The sequence below is a fragment of the Scylla paramamosain genome, chromosome 10 (assembly GCF_035594125.1).
Source record: "Scylla paramamosain isolate STU-SP2022 chromosome 10, ASM3559412v1, whole genome shotgun sequence".
Lineage (NCBI taxonomy): Eukaryota > Metazoa > Arthropoda > Malacostraca > Decapoda > Portunidae > Scylla > Scylla paramamosain.
This window is the reverse complement of record NC_087160.1, coordinates 7,222,501-7,242,806: the sequence shown is the minus strand read 5'-3', so window position 1 is coordinate 7,242,806 and position 20,306 is coordinate 7,222,501. Positions and strand designations below refer to the sequence as shown.

The window sequence follows — 20,306 nt, the reverse complement described above, 5'->3', positions numbered from 1 at the left end:
TTTGTAATTTGTTTTTGTTGTTGCTATTCTTGTTATTGTTGCTGCTGTTGCTGCTGCTGTATAGTTGCATTTTGCATTAGAGGAAGTACATGATAATTTTGACTGAAAGGAACGAGAGAGAAGTGTGTAGCGTGTGGGGGAAAGTGCCTTGTGTTAGTACTGAGTTAGGATATAAAGGATATTAGGATGTCGGAGGAGGTATACAAGGGGAGATTAAGTACTGTACTTTGAGGAGAATGTAGTTTGAGGGGTATTTTGTAAGAGTAAATTTTGAAGTGTAGGTACTGGAGGGTTATGAGCGCAGCAGCAGAGGGTAGGGGCGCGTTGTGGCGTACATAGGGGAGTTGAGAACGGATGAGGGGGTTGCCACGTGGGAAATCCAGCATACAACCCTGACGTGACCCCTGCGCCTCCACGCTCCCCTGGCCAGACAAACACCACCCTCATATTGCTACGTTTTTGTTTCCTCTCTCTCTCTCTCTCTCTCTCTCTCTCTCTCTCTCTCTCTCTCTCTCTCTCTCTCTCTCTCTCTCTCTCTCTCCTTTCGGCTGACTTTTCTAAATTTTATCTTTTTTATTTGAGAAATATTTTGCGTATTTTTTTTATCAACAGGAATTTGTCACTCAGCTCATTAATTAAATAGTAATTACGCACATTTTATTTTCTTCCCTGTGTGTGTGTGTGTGTGTGTGTGTGTGTGTGTGTGTGTGTGTGTGTGGCAGGGAGACATACAAAATGGATCTGCCGAGTACCTGCCGAGTCACAATGCTTCGTAATTCAGTCCCTCTCCCTGAATACCGACTGCTTCTTTCGGTGGCGTGACTGATGGCAAGGCAACTTTGTGGGTGACAGGGGACCAGGTGCTCCTGAGGAAATAGTTTGTGATCCTTCTTATCTACTACATAAAGTTCATAAAGTTCATAGAGAGAAAGGATAAAATTTTAACAAGTCAGCCGAAAAGAGAGAGAGAGAGAGAGAGAGAGAGAGAGAGAGAGAGAGAGAGAGAGAGAGAGAGAGAGAGAGAGAGAGAGAGAGAGAGAGAGAGAGAGAGATAGTTGAATATTAAAGTATCGAATGTGAAATCAACAGCTGTGTGCGAAGGTAATAAAACAGGAATGTATAGGAGGACTACTTAGGAACAAGAGATACCCGGAAATGTGTTACGTAACCCAGGAGACACCTGGTGAACGGCTCTTTTATAATGAGGACATTTGTGGAGCTCCGTGCTGCTATTAGTGTGAACTGATACCACACAACAGCACAAATCTTCTCGCTTTTCGCTCCCTCCAGCTTGTTACCGACAGACTTTTCTTGATTGACTATTATTGTGCTGGGACAGTGTGGTTTCATGGTGGAGGGATAACTTTAGTCGAATAGTCTCTACATATGTAATTGCTTATTACAAAACATTTCGTCGAATTTGATAACAACAAACAAGGTGTTTAGTCCTTAACTCAGGCCTATAAATAGCCTTCCTTCACATCCTCAATTGCCTAAAATGTAACGCCCCCGGATGGGCTCGAACCACCAACCTTTCGGTTAACAGCCGAACGCGCTAACCAATTGTGCCACGGAGGCGTACTGATGGTGACACCGAGGTACGAGAAAAGAAGGGATGAAGAATACGAAAGGAGCAAGAAAATATAACTAGAACAGAAAGAAGAAAAATATGTTGCAGAGAAGGACTGCGAAAGGAAAAAGTTTGGTGTCGAAAGAAGGAGAAATGAGAGCCGGAAGGAAGCGACAAAGGAAACACGTACGTACAGGATTAGGGGAAAGGAAAGAGGGACAGGAGGATGCCACTGATTGAGGAGAAATAGTGTGTTGTGGAGCAACATTAGGTCAGTACCAGTTAGTCACCGTCAGTCCCAGTCTTTCTCATTTAGTCTCCGTCAATAAACATCGGTCACCGTCGGGCAGTCTTTGGCATTCAGGCTCCGTTAATCACTATCAGTGTCAGTCATAGTCTGTCAGTCACCATCAGTCTCAGTCAGTGAGGAAGGTAAAGCCTTTCATGTGCATAGCTCACCCCTCCCTTTCACCTTTCAGGTCTCCACTCGTACCAATCAAACGCTCACGATCAACAAGAGGCGGGGTACTGCAGGAATAACATTCACTTAGGACAGTGTGTATTGCCTGACTAGAAGTCTTGTTGCAGTCACTTCTCCTCATTGGGAAACTTGATTTTTTTTCTTTTCAGTAAACGCAAGTGTGTGTGTGTGTGTGTGTGTGTGTGTGTGTGTGTGTGTGTGTGTGTGTGTGTGTTTTATTATGTAAGAGGGGCACTGAGCAAAGGCAACATAGAGAACGAAAGAGATGGCACCATGAGATGTCAGTCCCTAAAAGAAAGTCAAAACGATAATCGAAAATGAAAGGATAAGTGTCTGGAAACCTCCCGCATGAAAGAGTTGAAGTCACAGGAAGGAGAGGGTAAAGAAGTAGGACAAGGAATTCCATAGTTTACCAGAAAAAAAAAGGTGATGAATGATTGAGAATACTTATTACTCTTGCATCAGAGAAGTGGTCATAATAGGAGTGAAAGGAAGTAGAAAGTCTTGCGCAGCGAAGCCGTGGTTAGCGAGATGAGATCTTGGTCTGATAATTCAGACCAAGGATATTTCCTTCACTCCCTGGTAACTACAAAATGTAACGCCCCCGGGTGGGCTCGAACCACCAACCTTTCGGTTAACAGCCGAACGCGCTAACCAATTGTGCCACGGAGGCGTACTGATCATGATACCGAGATATGAGAGAAGAAGGGTTCAAGAATTAGTGAAACGACAAAGGAAACAAGAAAAAAGAAAGAATAATGATTTGGTGGAAAGAAGATAGCAAAAGAGAAAAGTTTGAAGTTGAAAGGAGAAAATGTGAGACGGAAGAAAGCAGCAAAGGAAGCACGTGCGCCCAAGATTAGAGGAAAGAAGAGAGGGACAGGAGGGATGCCACTGATGGAGAGGAAATGGTGTGTTGTAAAGCAACGTCAGGAGCGGGACACTCAGTCACTTACTAGTTAGTCACCGTCAGTCTCAGTCTCAGTCCCTTACATCCAGTTTCCATGACTTTGTCACCATCGGTCAGTCTTTTATCATTCACAGTTTCTGTCAGTCACTATCAGTCAACATCAGTTTCAGTCATAGTCTGTTAGTGTCTCTTAGTCACAGCCAAGACCACCCATTCATGCATATTGATCAACCACTCGCACCAATGAAATACCTACGATTACTAGGAGTCGGTGCACTGGAAACTTATATTGAATAGTTTTCATCTTAATGAAGTCTTATTCCAGTCATTTCTCCTCACTGGAAGGCTTGATTTCCCTTCGGTGGACACAAGTGTGTGTGTGTGTGTGTGTGTGTGTGTGTGTTAGATTTTTCTTATCTTTTTATACTGTAGGGGCAAGGTTTTGTAACTCTGGTGCGTGGGTGGTGGAAGTTGCCATCGAAGTAGTGTTCCATCATTCGGGAATGTGAAAAGATGCTCCAGGAATCGTTTTCTTTGACAGCTGTCTTTTATGACTTATTGAAGAAAATGTATGTGTGTGTGTGTGTGTGTGTGTGTGTGTAAAGATACTCCAGGAATCGTTTTCTTTGACAGCTGTCTTTTATGACTTATTGAAGAAAATGTATGTGTGTGTGTGTGTGTGTGTGTGCACGCTTATGACAGTGACACATTTTAAAAGGATATTGATTATATGGAAAGCCACAAAGCATAACTTACTTCCTTTCCCTGGAAATCGTCTGTTTCTTTCGCATTAATTACTTTCCTTATCTGTGGGCGGCATGACTGATAGTAGCAGGACAATTTCGTGGGCGACAGGTGACTACGTATACCTGAGGAAATGGTTTGTGATCCCATTTCTCTATTACTACACGAAGTTTAGAGAGAGAGAGAGAGAGAGAGAGAGAGAGAGAGAGAGAGAGAGAGAGAGAGAGAGAGAGAGAGAGAGAGAGAGAGAGAGAGAGAGAGAGAGAGAGAGAGAGACTAGTTGTTCTAAGATAAGTATATTTATTGAATTAAATGCTGTTATTATTAGAGAGAGCTAACAGCACATAATATAGCAATACTCCTCGCGCTTCTCTCCGTCCATCTAACTGTCAGCACACTCCCCTTGATTGACTATTACAGTGGCGGTGCGTCTTGGATTGATAGCTTTAATAACAGCAATCAGGTGTTGTCGTCACGGCTCATTTGTAAGATAAGGAAACTAAGGGTAATTGCATAAGATTGCATACAGTTTCATAACATTTTATACAGGTTCATTAATCCATCGTAGTGTGATCTTTTACTTTACTCCCTGATTACTACAAAATGTAACGCCCCCGGGTGGGCTCGAACCACCAACCTTTCGGTTAACAGCCGAACGCGCTAACCGATTGTGCCACGGAGGCGTACTGGAAGTGACATCGAGGTATGAGACAAGAATGGTTGAGGAATAGGAAAAAAAAACAAAAAAAAAACGACAAGGAAAAGAAATAAGAAACAGGATATAGAAAGAAAGGCAAGAAAAGAAAAAGAGTTAAGGGAAGAAGAAATGAAAGACTGAAGGAAGTACATTCACGAAGGTTTAGAGAGGGAGGGAGGAATGGACAGGAGGGATGCTATTGCTGGAAGAGAAATGGTGCACCGTGAAACAGTATTAGGTGCGTCAGTCAGTCAGTACTCGTTGGTCATCGTCAGTCCCAATCTGCCTCATTCAATCTTTGCCAGTCACCTTCAGTCATTAACAGTGCCCCTTCTACATAAAAAAAAAAGAAAGTCATTCTCTTTGTTATCATCTTTCGGTCATCATCAGTTTTCGTCAGTCTGTCTCCACCTTCACGCCTACACTCACACCAAGCAGCAGTGTACAGTTCGTATTAGAAGAATATGCATTCTGTTCCAACCATTCTCCTCTATGGAATGCTTGATTTTTTTTTAGTGGATGTCTGTGTGTGTGTGTGTGTGTGTGTGTGTGTGTGTGTGCTTTGGTTATCGATGTTTTTTTTGTGATCGTCACCACTTTTTTTTTCTGTATGACTTTAATATATATATATATATATATATATATATATATATATATATATATATATATATATATATATATATATATATATATATATATATATATATATATATATATATATATATATATATATATATATATATTTTACTTTTGATAGTTTCTCAGTCCCTTATCTTTTACTGCCGTTCCCTCCTTCATAATTTGTTTGTCTTCTTCCTGGTTAGTTCTTTTTCTTTTTTGTCACTTTTATTGCTTTCTTATTGTCTATCTCAGAACACCTATTCCCGCAACAATAACTAAGTTTGTATGTTTGGTGTATTCTTTCACGTTCAGCTTAAAATCTTTAAATTAATTTCTTTATCAATCAAATCATATTTCCCTTTCAATCAATACAGGTTGCCGTCTTCATCATAACCATCATTAGCATTTAACAGTTCCGCTCCAAGATAAAATTTCATCCAACTTTCTCTACTTATCTCCGGAAGCAGCCCGTCTCTTCCAGGCCACCCAACAAATTCTCTTTATCTTATGTGATCATAAACCTTTATCAAGTTTTGGAAAGTTGCTCTTCTTTTTATATTATGAATGGAAAGGCAGATTTTTACACCTTTGTTGGAGGTGATGGGTGGCATGAAGGCAGTGTTCTGTCATTCAGGAATATGAGATGTTACTGGAGTCGTTTTCCTTGATGGTCACCTTTTATGGCTTAAGAAAAGTGTGTGTGTGTGTGTGTGTGTGTGTGTGTGTGTGTTTGTGTTTGTGTTTGTGTGTGTGTGTGTGCTTAACCTTTATGACGTTATGGGGTCTGGTAATCCAGTAGTTATGTAACCTCGTTGGTACTCTCCACGGGACGCCACTCCTGCTTCGTCTCCCGCCACTGTCAGGGCCCAGCGCCACCAACACCTGTACCATTTTCACTTTTTTTTCCCAGTCGGAGGCAGAAATTCAATTAGTGTACCAACTTATTAATTTTCATTTAACGAGAACATTTCGTTGGTGTGAGAAAAAATTACACCAGGACTGCAGACCCTAGTCGTGACTTTTTAATTAAATGTAGAAAAAATTATATATAATATTGCACGGAAAGTTTGAACGTTGATTTTGCCTCTCAATTAAGTGTGTGTGACGCTCCAGGTTTCGATGCCTTCCACGTCCCCAAGCCCTCACGCCGCCTTACCACCTGTCACTGAAGCCTTGGGTCACATACGACCATATTCTGAAACACCTGGGCCACACCTTCACTACTCTTGAAAGGATCTAGTTCAAGTTACACATGATTTTGAGGGTGTTTTTAGTTTTCCTATGTTCTAGTGACAGATTAAGAAAATTTCTGTATCACTAACAGGAAAAACACTCTAGAGAACCCAGCTAATCATCTCTGTGGCTTGAAAATAGTCGTTTCAGTATACGGGGCACGGTGCAGTGAACAAGAAATCAGATTATGCATTTATTCTCCACCGTACTCCAGTTGTCCTTTCCCCTCTACCCCTCATTAGTCACTCAATCCACATACATCCCTCCCTCAGTCCACCTTTTCCCCACCCAAACTCAACCCTCATCCCCACCCACTCCCTCCCTTCTTCCTGCACCATCTCACCTTTCCACTTCTCGCCTTCCTCATTCCCCCAGTTGACGCTTGTGAATACATAATTTACCTTGCAAGAGCCGTCACCTCACAGCCACATTCCTCCTCACTACCTTGTCCTTCTCCGCGCTCCAACCAATTGCTTCTTGCTTGCGTTCACCACCACCACCCCCACCAACACCATCACTACGATCACCATCACTAAGCCAGTTTCCACCTTCCCTCCACTACCTCTTCTCTGCCGCTTGCCTACCTTATTATCGTTCTCATCAAGTCCCCTCCACCTTGACCCTGGCACCGTTAGTCACGCACGCCTTGCTGCAACTGAGGAGGATTAAATGTAATTACAGGGGGGGGAATAAGGCTCGTGTGTGTGGGTGGGTGGGTGGGTGGATGGGTGGGGTGTATGTATTTTTTCTTTTTTCTTTCTTTCCGTTGCTTTGGGAATGTCTTCTCAGATTTGTGTTTGGTGTGTCTTTGCCCATAACTTGAGACTACGGTATATCTTCGAGTTTCAGTGAAGAACAGTCATTGGAGAGGAAGGTGATTGATGAATGTTAATGAAAAGAGAGAGAATAGTTTACTAGGTTGTGTTTAGTAGATAGATGAAAGAATTCAGTTTTAGAGGCAACGGACAGCACAAGGTTTACCTCTCACAGTTCAAAGTATATAAAGATCAAAAGTTAGGCGTTCTGTGGCTTCTGACCAAATGACGTTGAAAATTTCAGGGTAGAGTCATAAGAGTCCGAGCAGATAAGACAGGGACTTCGACTGAGAGAATTTCCTATGAATGATAGGAACAGGATGGAATAGGACAGTGGTTATGGAAAACCACTGTTAATAAGTCTAGAAGAACGGTGGCCGCACTGTAGCGATAAAAAAAAAAAAAAGGCCAGAAGAAAAAACTTGAGATAAAGGTGCAGAGAGATTAATGAAAACTCTATAGTATATAGGAACCTTAGAAATATCTAATGATTTATGCTAGAATCTCTCTGCTGAGGAGAAGCTTTGATTAGAAAGACAGGAAGTCATAACTCTTGGTAGGTAGTTTGAAGAATTGGGACGGTCACAGTTCTTAAAAGAAAAAAGAACGTTGAATGTAGACAAACTGGCGGTGAAGACCAGAGTTAACAGAAAACATTGTTACAAATAATTACTATAACGCATATAGCCAGAGGAGAGAGGTGGAGGAGGAACATGCCTACAGTTATTCAGTGTGGAGTTATCAGCAAAGGTCTGAGTGAAGAGTTCAACTTTAGCGATAAAGGAGATTGCCGTGGAGTCATCAAAATAAAATAGAGGCGGCGGAGATGAAGAAAAAATGTCGATGTTTTTGGCTAGATGCCGAGTCATGGAGAGAAGAACTCGCGAGATTTTGACATTTTTTTTTTATCGATGAAGGACGGTTTGGCAAGTTTGGAAACACTTTTGGCATGATTCTGGGTAGAAATATAAAGATGGAAGGCTATTATAGTATCGTCTGTGCTCCGCCTCTATCCTGGACAGCTCAAGAACAATCAAAGTTGAACCATGGTTTACGAGCTTAGAAGTTTGAAAAAATAGTACTTCGTGCCAGTTACGCGTCATACGCACAGAGATGTCTGACACAGAAGCAATGGCCATTGCTGAGAAAATCAAACTAGTATCGGCTCAGGTCCTCCCACATAGCAGGCTTACTCGCATAGTGTCGGAAGTTCCTCCACTTTGTTATATCATTGTCCACGTAGACGCAACAGCCACCTTTCAATCGAAATTAAGAATAGTGAAAGTAAGAAGTAATATAAAAGAGTTTGCTGTCAGTGGTCTCAGACTCCTGGATTTCGATCAGGAATAGCTTGGGTTTAGAGGAGACGAGGCGAGATGATGTTTATGCTCCACAGATTGGAAGACAAATATACGATGACCAATGTTGTCGAAATTAATAAAGAAAAAAAGTTAGAGCAGTAATCAAGATAACATGGCATAGCTTCTTTACCTAATTTTCGTCATAGAATGAGTCGAAAACATTTATTGACAATTTATCAACCTATGTTAAAACCACCATTCTGAAACAAACATCTTCAGTTCATTATCATTCTTCGGCTATTAAACGCTACTCTTAATTTCATAAAATTATAAGAAATTACACTCTGAATTCTTGGTGCAGTGAATAAAAAATTACACCCTTTATTAAGGATGAAAGATGTTGATCCTTCTACTACTTCTCTTCCTCCCCCCTCCTCCTCCCAGTGACTCGCAACGTCACCTCGCGAATATATAAAATGAGTTAAGAAGGAAAATTAATTAGCGTCCCCTTGTTAGGCTGCGAGGAACTTCTGAAGTTATGACATTAACGCCAATAAACACCACACAGCGCCTCCACCACACAGCGCCTCCACCACACAGCCTCTCCACCACACAGCCTCTCCACCACACAGCCTCTCCACCACACTGCCCCTCCCCTACACAGTGCCTGAACCACACTGCCCTTCCACTACACAACCCCTCCACAACAAAGCGCCTCCACCACACAGCGCCTCCACCACACCGCCCCTCCACCACACCGCCCCTCCACAGGACTGTGCCTTCACCACACAGCCCCTCCTCCACACAGCGCCTCCACCACCCAACGCTTCCACCACACAGTCCCTTCACCACACAGCGCCTCCACCACAACTTCTAGTATATATGACAGTATAGAATCATTCACCACACACACAACAGTGACTGCACCCTTCTCCACCACTCTCTCTTCACACCCGCCGTCTCACCTTTCGTCCTCTTCATCAAATGGGGACTCCCAGCCTCCACTTCCTTCTTATATTCTCCTCTCTCTCTCTCTCTCTCTCTCTCTCTCTCTCTCTCTCTCTCTCTCTCTCTCTCTCTCTCTCTCTCTCTCTCTCTCGCGAATTATATGCCATAACTCACTTCATATACGAGATAACCAGTTTTGTTTGACACCGTCAGACTCATCAATGACTGTGGGATCAAGATGTATGACAAAACAAAAAAGAAAATGGTATTACGACGAGTTGAACTGTGAAGATGTAAAAAAATGTTTATAGCATGTTTTACTTATGCCCGCTATTTTCAACAGTTAATCATTGAATGCTGAAATATATTATTACATTAAATTGGAAAAAACTCTCCTGAACACGATAGTGTGATCAGAATACAGATAAATCTCCACATATTGAAAACGCAGTCATTTATAGCAACATGTCACTCGCCGCAACCATCACGGTGGCGCGTCACTTGGTGTGGCGTGTGCAGGCGAACGCCGTATGACCAGGGGCACGTTTCAAAAAGCTTTACGTTAGCTTACGTAAGCTAACAGAACAAGTTTTTTTGATGGTGATGACGTCACTGATGGCTAACGGAGGCTCACGGGCCCAAGAGGCAGCACGTTACCTCGCGTTGGAGGGTACTGTTGATGTGTTATGATGTGTTGAAGTTAGGAGTATTTTGTTGTTTTTTTATTACGATGTTGGGTAATATGTTTTGAAGTGAAAAGTGACTTACTGATTATTCTGATAATTATTGAATGTTGATGTATTGCTGAACGCTTCATGCGTAATAATCATACATGAATCTTGAAGTATACTGAAGTGCATTTTGCGGTTGTGTAACGTAGTATTCCGGAAAATTTGTTGTATTTAGTTTTAGCAAATTAGAATAAGAAAGTTATTAATGTATACTGTATCCCATTGAGTATTCAGTCTAAGCAATATTGCAACTTTGCAACCCACAACAGACATGAATATAGGTAGGTATATTTCATATAGGGACTTGTTCTTGAAACCCAGCTGGCTTTCTGTAGCTTCTTGTGTATTCTAATCTATAGTTCGTCTCTCCTGTCAAGTCTGCCAAGTTCACAGAGGTGAATGTTGTGCTTTTCACTTCAAAAGTTGAAATTTTTCGATCAGATAAAAGATTAGAATTAAATGGAATTAAAACACACACACACACACACACACACACACACACACACACACACACACACACACACACACACACACACACACACACACACACCTCAGCTTATGATCATCAATAAATAATAGTCTCGCTTAAGTGAATTAGAACACACAAGGCAATTACACTTGCTGCCTTGTGTCTGTATCTAATGTATCTACAAATGTTTCATCCGATTCCTTCAGTGAAAGAATCACAGTACACTAAAAGTTAACAATTTTCCACGATGTATACGTAAAGTGTTGTGTATATATTTATTACAAGCGGAGTGAAGTTAGTCTCAAGTGGATGTTTTTTGTACGTTAGCAGCTCTGTTCCGGCACGACCGTTACGTTACCCAAAAGCTTATATCCCTGTAACTACCCGGCCGATTGAAACAAAACTTACAATATATGATGGCACAAGTATTTTAGTTTCAAGGCATTGCTAGATGATCTTAGTGAACGTTATTTTGTTGGGTGTATAACGACGCTGGTTCATGCCATATCAATGCGTTTTACTAGTTGAATAATTAAGAAGTCTTGATGAGGAAGTGCCAGTGAGGTGCAGGTGTGACGTGAATCATTAATTGCCCTTCTCATCTGGTTTGTGCTACGAGCCTTTTTCAACGTAATTTTAGTGTTTTTTTTTTTTCGTTTTCTTTTCTTGTCGTGACAATGAATTAATGAATGGTTAGTGGGAATAATAATTTGTTTTTCATTCACACACACACACACACACACACACACACACACACACACACACACAGTAAATTATGTGTAATGTTGAGTAAATTCAACCAACTCTGATATATTTATTTTTTTGTCAGTTAGCAAGTCAAATACATTTACTGAATTAATAAAATTCCCGAAACAATAAGCTGAGATCAAAATGTTATATGTAATTTTGATGTCAAATGTCTCTAGTTCATTATCATAATTGTTATACGTAATTTTTAATTTGGAAAAAATGAAAATAATTACTCTGAATTTTTCGTACACTGAATAAAGAATTACTCTTCATATTGATAATAAGAGGTGCTGACCCTCATCCTCTTCCTTCTCCACGAGACTTTCAGCGCCACTTTGAGAATATGTAAAATTAATTAACAAAGATAATTAATTAGCATATCCGTGTAAGCAAGGAAGGAATTCTGAAGGTGCGAGATTAACACCACACAGCCTCTCTATCACAGCTCTGCACCACACGTCCCCTCCACCACACACACCCTCCACCACACAGCCCCTCCACCACACGTCTCTGCAACCATACACTCACTCTTCCACACATGCCCTCCACCACACACACCTCCACCACACATACCCTTCACCACACAGTCCCTTCCACCACGCAGTCCCCCACCACACATGCCCTGCACCACCTCATTTCCTATATAGCACAAAGTGTCTCCACCACAACTCTTATATATCATTAAGTTAAACCTACCACACCCTTCTCCTCCACTCCTTTTCCTCACCCGCTGTCTCGCCTTCCGTCCTCTTCATCAAAGAGATCCCCAACTTCCTCTTCCTTCTTAACTTCTCTCTCATCTTCCTTTCCCTCCAGTCACTCCCAATCACTCATTTGCGTCTCTCCTCCACCCTCCATTACCAGCTGCCGCAAACACCTTTCTGCCCGCCACACACTTTTTTCCTGCCGCCCTCGTCTTCCCTGGAGCTAATCAGACTTCACTGAGGGAAAGAACATGGCGGTGTCCTTCAGGATGATCCACGCAACCCTGTTCTCATGTCAGTCAGTCGCCATCACCATCTTTTCTTTTATACTTCCCTACCTAAACGAAGCTGATAAACCAAACCTAGAAAACTCATATACACATCATCACCCCCCATAACACTTCGCATCTCTGCATTTCGTTCCTTTTTTATTTTTTTCTCTACCATGCTCTACTCCCACTAAATTTAAAGGTTATCTCGTGGTAGGAACATATGTACACTACCACTTGTACACATTACATTCCGCATATCTTTTTCCAGTGTGGTCTGAACTATCAATTACCGCTGGACACTGTTCATTACTTCCTTACCTTTATGTACTAGGTAAGGTCACTCGTGGTGAGTTTCTGTGGTTTTCAGGTGAATGTCAAAGGTGAACGTATAAAAATATGTATATTTAGATATATCTACAGAGTTCTGGGAGAAGAGTGTGGCGTGTACAGGACAACGGATGTCCTCTACGTGGTACAGCGTTACGCCCTGGCAAAAGACTGCCGGAGCCGGCTCAAGGGACGCTTAGCGCCTTCAAAAGTGCTGACAGTAGAAATATGGGCGGGTTGACCGCACTCACACTACATGAATATATTCATAATTATAACCCTCTAATTACATAAATAAGGCAAGGGAAAAGCTACTTTTAGCTAAGAATAATACATGCCAAAGTACATTATAGAAAGATTAACTATGGAGAATACTTAGGCAATATAATAAGAAGTTTGGTTTAGATGGTCATTAATGAATAGTAGGAAGAGAGTGTGTGACTGGACAGAACCCTGAGGAACACCACTGTTAATTGATTTAGAAGAACAGTGAATGTCTACCACAGCAACAATAGAACGGTCAGAAAGGACACTTGAGATGAAGTTACAAAGAGAAGGATAGAAGTTTTAGGACGGTAGTTTGGAAATCAGAGGTTTGTGCCAGACTCTGTCAAAAACTTTAGACATGTCTAAAAGCAGCAGCAAAAGTTTCACCAAAATCCCTAAAAAAGGATGACCAAGAATCAGTAAGGAAAGTCAGAAGAAAGAGCGGCCTTGACGGAACCCATACTGGTGATCAGATAGAAGATTCTGAAGTGATAGATGTTTAAGTATCTTCCTGTTGAAGAGAGAGATAAAAAAAAAAAAAAAGAGAGGTATGAAATTAAGGGAACAGGACGGTAGTTTGAGAAATTAGAACGGTCACTGTTTTTAGGAACAGGCTGAATGTAGGCAAACTTCCAACAAGAAGGAAAGGTAGATGTTGATAGACAGAGTTGAAAGAGTTTGACTAGACAAGGTGCAAGCATGGAGGGACAGTTTCGGAGAACAACAGGAGGGACCCCATCAGGTTCATAAGCTTTCCGAGGGTTAAGGCCAGCGAAGGCATGGAAAACATCATTGCGAAGGATTTTAATGTGTAACATGAAGTAGTCAGAGAGTGGAGGAGAGGGAGGAACAAGCCCTTAATCATGCAAGGTAGAGTTTTTAGCAAGGTTTGAGCGAAGAGTTCAGCTTTAGAAGTAGATGAGATAGCAGTAGAGCCACCAGGTTAAAATAATGGAGGGAAAGAAGAAGAAGCAAAGTTATTGGAGATGTTTTTTGGCTACATGCCAGAAGTCACGAGGGGGAGTTAGGTCTTGAAAGATTTTAACACTTTCTATTAATGAAGGGTTTTTTGGCTAGTTGGAGAACAGACTTGGCATGATTCCCGGCAGAAATATAAAGTGCATGAGATTCTGGTGATGGAAGGCTCAAATACCATTTTGTGGGATTCCTCTCTATCATGTATAGCACGAGAACAGGCTGTGTTAAACCAAAGTTTGGAAAGTTTAGAGGGAGAGAAAGAGTGAGGAATGTACGCTTTCATGCCAGACACTATCACCTCTGTTATTCGCTCAGTACACACAGACGGATCTCTGACACGGAACCAGTAGTCATACTCGCGATCAGATATAATGTTGTGAAGTGATAGATGTTTAAGAATCTTCCTGTTGAGGATAGATTAAAAATAGTTTAGAGAAGCAGGAAATTAAAACAACAGACCGGTTGTTTGAGAGATAAGAACGGTCACCCTTTTTAGGAACAGGGTGAATGTAGGCAAACTTCCAGCAAGAAGGAGAGGTAGATGTTGAGCCACGGAGGCACAGTTTCGGAGAACAATAGGAGGAATCCCATCAGGTCCATAAGCCTTCCGAGGGTTAAGACCAGGGAGTGTATGGAAAACATCATTGTGAAGGATCTTAATAGGTAGCATGAAGTAGTCAGAGAGTGGAGAAGAGGGAGGAACAAGCCCTGAATCATCATCCAAGGTAGAGTTTTTAGCAGTTGAATTATTTAATTTTCTAAATGTACTGGAGGAAACGCACAAGAGATAAGAGCGCCAGTCGACCGTTGTGTTTGGGAAATGCCATCACGAGAGTTAGACGCGGCCGAGTGGTGACGGTCGTGGCGGGAGACTGAAGGAGAAGGCGCCGCTGCTCTGCCTGAGCCACACCAAAGGCTGAGAAGGCAACATCCAGGCCGTGGCGGGTAGAGGGAATATTTCTCTCGCTTAACACTAGAGTAATGCGCTGTTTTTTATTATTATTATTTTTTTTTTTAATTACCGTTCAATGCAATTCCTCAGTGTAGCGCATCCTATTCTTGCAGTTTTTTTTTTCATTCTTTTTAAATATTGATTATTATTATTTTTTCTTTATCATCTATTTCTTTGTTATTGATTGATTATTTACTTATTGTTTATTCATTTATTTCAGTGAATTCATTTATTTTTAATTGATTTATTGAACTAATTTAATTTACTTATATTCTTTTTCAATTTAAATTATATTTTACTTACTATATTTATTTATATTTATTTATTCATTTCCGATAGTAATTTTTATTCTAATTTTTATTACGTTTTCCTCTTATTCAGTTATCATTTGTTTATTATATGTATTTTTGTTATTTATTTTATTTTAATATTTTTCTATTCTATTTTATCAATTATAATTAATTAATTTTTTTATTCATTTGAAAGTGAGGACGCGTGCTGCAGGGCCTTAGCGTGCCGGGTCGCATTTTTTCCTCTGGCAGTATATGCGCTCCCCTGTGATGACGGCCGCCTGTAGCTCCTAAACCAGTCACTGGATATTCTCGGAAATACTCTCAATGTGATTGCCACACAAAGTTATCTTGACATATATGACTAAGCCTAACCTAACCTAAACCTAACCTAACCTAGCTAAGCCTAAACCAGTCTAGCGTGGTGTAATTGCTATGTCCTTGTAATGAAGGGGTGCAGTAGTTAGTGCGCTGCCTCCTCACTGCTTTCCCTTGTTGGGCTGCCGCTGCAGCTGCTGGTGGCCTGCAGCCTGCACACAGGCCCTGATACAGTCTGCGACAACGGCTGCCTCATTGCGTGGCCCCGTAATGCGCACACTGGCGGTCCGAGTGTCGCTGGGGGGCGGCACCGTCACCCTGACGGAGGGGTGTTCCTGTGCCAGCCTCTTGAGCGTCTCGCCTCGAGGACCCACCACGTGGCGCCGCATGTCGGGTGCCACCTCCACCTTTAGCACCGCTCTCTTTTTCTCCTGGCGCCGCTGCTCTGCCTCGCGCAGCTTCTCCTCTATTGCCTGCAGGCGGAGGGTGATTTGCAGCGCCACGGCGTCAGCCTGTGTCTTGGGCCCTTCGATTATTACTTCCCGGGACTCGAGGTCCTGCGGAAGGGGCACTGACACACGCACGGCGGGGTACTGCTGCTGCAGCTGACGGATCGTGTCTCCCCGCGTGCCGATGACGTGACGCCGTCTGTTTGGCGGCACCGGCACCGCCACCTCCACTGTGTTCTCCTGCCACGACAGACGCACTCGGTCACGGTCGTCCTGAGGGCATTTGTTGCCCCGGCGTGGCTTTTTGGGCTTGCGGGACACGCGCTGTGGCTCAGGCTTGGAGGGCTTGATGGTTTCCTGGAGAACTGTCTCATTCTTCTTCCGTTTTGGTTTCTTACACACCAACTGCCACTCGCCGCCATTGTCCTCGTCTTCGTGTCGCACTTTCTTCTTCTTCTTCTTCTTGCGTCGCCGACGTTTTGCAGCACAGCGCTCTGTCTGCGCCTCAGACTTGCCTTGCTCCTCGGACGGTGAAGGCATCGCCTCAACACACTTTACGTCCTCTGTCGCTGATGGCTTCAGAGGTTCTTCAATCAGAGCATAAATGCTCTCAATCAAGGATTCATCATACACCGCTTCTTGAGGGGATTCATCGTCTTCCTTTGACGACGTCTGCACGTCAGGCACAGACACATACTCATCGTCAGAGGAGCTCTGGCCAGCCTCACGCACAGGATCTTCCAGCGCCACGCATTCTTCAGGCAAGCTCTGGGCCGACTCGCAGTCAGGAGACTGTCCACAAGTCACTTGCAGTGACTGGGCCGTCTCCGAGCCGCTGTCAGCCAGGCTGCCACTCTCCTCACACACATCGACTTTCTCTCCATCATCCTGGCGTGGGCTGTCAGCTACCATGTACTCTTCGGCCTCCTCGTCCTGTTGCTGCGCCTTGCAACAGCAGCAGGGCAGGAGCTTCTTCAGCGCACTGAGGAATCGGGAGCCCTTCTTCATTTTCTTCTTTGTAGAGGTTTTCTCAGTTTGTTCAGACATTTTGTGTGATTATGAAAATGTTGTGCTTCATGCAAAAATCAGCAACAAGAACATTCAGTTTGATTTGGGCTGGATCTGTCAGCTTTTTATCCCACGATCGCCACCAATCACAAGAGTGGACCAGTGTCTTCTCTCTTTCCCTCCTTTCACTCGTACACTCCTTGCCTGTTTCTGCTTTTACCTGTTGAGTCACTGTTCTGTCCAGCTTCAATTAGTGCAACCTAACCAGTGTCTTCACTCTTTCATGACTCTTACTCATATATAATGCATCCCTGCTCCAGGGGAGTGTAACAAAACGACAGAAAAATTACAGGAAAAGTTGAACTCATAGACATACGTATTCCTGCATGAAAAAGGAAACTAAATTAAAGAGATTCACACATATCACATTAGACAAGTTTATGGATGGGGATAACAGATGGAAATAAGTAGGTGTGTTTCATACAGGGACTGCCACGTGTAAGCCTGGTCGCTTCTTGCAGCTTCCCTTATTTCTTATGTTCTTATGTTCTTATTACAAAGTCATCACAATCACTAACCTGATCAATAAGACAATGCACAACATAACTGGTTAAGAACAGAACAAGATTGGTTAAGCTACGCAGGATGTGAGGAAAGAGGTCGAGGACGAGGGGTTGGAGGTGATGGACAGTCTTCTTGTGTGTAAAGCTAAATAATTATACTGAGGGTGGATTCCTGGTAACGGTCTGTCTGTTTTCCTTTCTTTTTTTTCAAGTTGAGAAAATATTATGCTATAATCTGGTAATATTTGGGAACTAACGTTCAATACGGTCTTGAATTCCTTAAATTTTTTTTTATTAAGCGCGCGCGCACACACACTCACACACACACACACACACACACACACACACACACACACACACACACACACACACACACACACACACACACACACACACACACACACACACACCTCAATATTCGTGTAGGTTGAATAAATTCTCGTTCCCGAGACTAGAGCCGCGATGTGTTGACCCAGCGTGGGTCCCTCCCTTTCTCCTTCCCTTCCCTTTCACCTTTCGCACCTTTCTGTCCGTTTCCTCCCTTTTCGTTACGATATTTCTTACTGTTTTATTTAATTGTTTATTATTATTATTATTTTTTTTTTATGTAGGAATGGTACCAGCCAAGGACAAGAAGATTATAATAAAAAAAGGCTCACTGAGGTGCCGGTTCCCGAACAGTCAAAAAGTGGTCATTAAATGTTAAAGGATAAGTGTCTTGAAACCTCCCTCTTGAAAGAGTTCAAGTCATAGGAAGGAGGAAATACAGAAGCAGGATGGGAGTTCCAGAGTTTACCAGAGAAAGGAACGAATGACTGAGAATACTGGTTAACTCTTTCTTGCATTAGAGAGGTGGACAGAATCGGGGTAAGAGAAAGAACAGTCTTGTGCAGCGAAGCCGTGGGAGGAGGGGAGGTATGCAGTTAGCAAGATCAGAAGAGCAGTTAGCATGAAAATAGCGGTAGAAGATAGCAAAAGATGCAACAATACGAGAGACAGGCTGAAGAAAGTCAGTTAGAAGAGAGTTGTTAAGACGGAAACTATTTGACTCCACCCTGTCTAAAAGAACAGTATGAATGAAACCCCCCTATACATTTGTAGCATTCTCTATACATAGGCGGACAAGGACAAGGATAAGTTTCAAGTTAAAATTATAAGTAAAGGACAAACCGAAGACGTTCAGTGTAGAAAAGGGGGACAGTTGGGTGTCATTGAAGAGGAGGGAATTGTTATCTGGAAGGTCGTGTCGAGTTGATAGATGGAGGGACTGAGTCTTTAAAGCATTGAACAATATTAAGTTTGCCCTGCCTCAATCAGAAATCAGAAAGTTTAAAATTCAGGCGTTCAATGGCTTCCCTGCGTGGACTGTTGACTTCCTTAATGGTTAGACATCTGCGAAAAGACGTGGATAAGTGCAAGGTGGTATCATCAGTGTAGGAGCAACATCAATAAATCTATAATGACCCCATATACCAGTCAATGCAATAAAAATATACGCAAAAATCATAAACCAATGTCTATCAATGGGGTATTTCCCAAACAAATTTAAAACAGCATTAATCAAACTAATACCAAAGCCTAATAAACGTTCCACAGACCCAATGAACTATAGACCGATTTCGCTACTACAAGTTCCAGGTAAAATATTTGAAAAAATAATAAACAAAAGACTAAGACACTACACAGAATCAAATAACATGCTCCCTCAAGCACAACACGGATTCAGACGGGCAAGAGGCACGGAAACAGCCACAGCAATAACAACGGAAACAATAGCAAACACATTAGGGAAGAAACACCAGTGCTCTATAGCTTTAAGAGATGTATCAAAAGCATTTGATAAAGTATGGCATGGAGGCCTAATATATAAGCTAATCAACACAAATATGCCAGACATCTTCACAAAACTAATATGTTCATTCATAGAAAAGCGACACGCTCATATTAAAATCAACAATCACACAGGTGAACCTATTTCATTAAAGAGCGGAGTCCCACAAGGAAGCTCCCTCTCCCCAACCTTATACACACTATTCACCTCAGACATACCTCAACCCTCCCCAGGTTGCAGTTACATAATATATGCAGACAATATAACTCAAATAATCAGTTACCCTGGTAAATCAAGACAGTTCATGTCAAGGAAAACACAGAGAAATAATTAAAATTAATAACTATGAGAAAAAATGGAAGATAAAAAACAATCACAACTAAATTTCAAGTAATCCCCCTAGTAGTACAATACACAGAACCAATATACATAGACAACTCCTTGATTCCTTTCTCTAAAGAAGGAAAAATACTGGGCTTAAAATTTAACCAGAGAGGTATACAAAACCAAGTAGCAAACATGCAGACCAAAGCAAACATTGCCCTAAGAAACACAGGAAGATTTCACGGCCTCACAACCAAAATCAAGCTACACTCAGTAAAAGCATGCGTAATACCTATGCTCACTTTTCCTGCTTACCCACTCAATACACTCACAAAAACAGCTACTCTTAAACTACAAATTATTCAGAACAAGGCATTAAGATTTGCTTTAGAGGAAAAATACCCTTACACAAAAACAACAGAACAACTACATCATAATGCACACATAAAACCATTAAACGTAATATACCATGAACGAGGCAACACTTTCAAAAACAAAATTATTAATGAACTAAAAATAGACGAATATCAAAAATATCATATCAGAGGAAATATTTAAAGAACACGGATGGTTTAAGAGACCAATATCCTATTTAAATAAAAACACACCAGCTCCTATTTACAATCAAACATCACTATATTAACAACAACATGAATACTCACCATAACACACACTTACCTTGAATACTTACCTGATGACATTACCTGGCACAGAAACCAAAGTAAACAGCATCTGAAAAGGAAAAATACAATA

At 41.9% G+C, this 20,306-nt stretch overlaps 1 long non-coding RNA gene and 3 other non-coding genes across 5 annotated transcripts in view; 1 reads left to right on the top strand and 3 right to left on the bottom strand.

Annotated features, from left to right (window-relative positions):
- The window catches only part of LOC135103979 (uncharacterized), a 171,505-nt gene that overhangs the window by 112,309 nt on the left and 38,890 nt on the right, over positions 1-20,306 (top strand). The window lies entirely within an intron of this gene.
- On the bottom strand, positions 1,505-1,578 carry Trnan-guu (transfer RNA asparagine (anticodon GUU)). The gene has a single exon. It is a non-coding gene; the product is annotated as a tRNA-Asn (tRNA).
- Trnan-guu (transfer RNA asparagine (anticodon GUU)) lies at positions 2,651-2,724 on the bottom strand. Its single transcript has one exon. It is a non-coding gene; the product is annotated as a tRNA-Asn (tRNA).
- Positions 4,315-4,388, bottom strand: Trnan-guu (transfer RNA asparagine (anticodon GUU)). The gene has a single exon. It is a non-coding gene; the product is annotated as a tRNA-Asn (tRNA).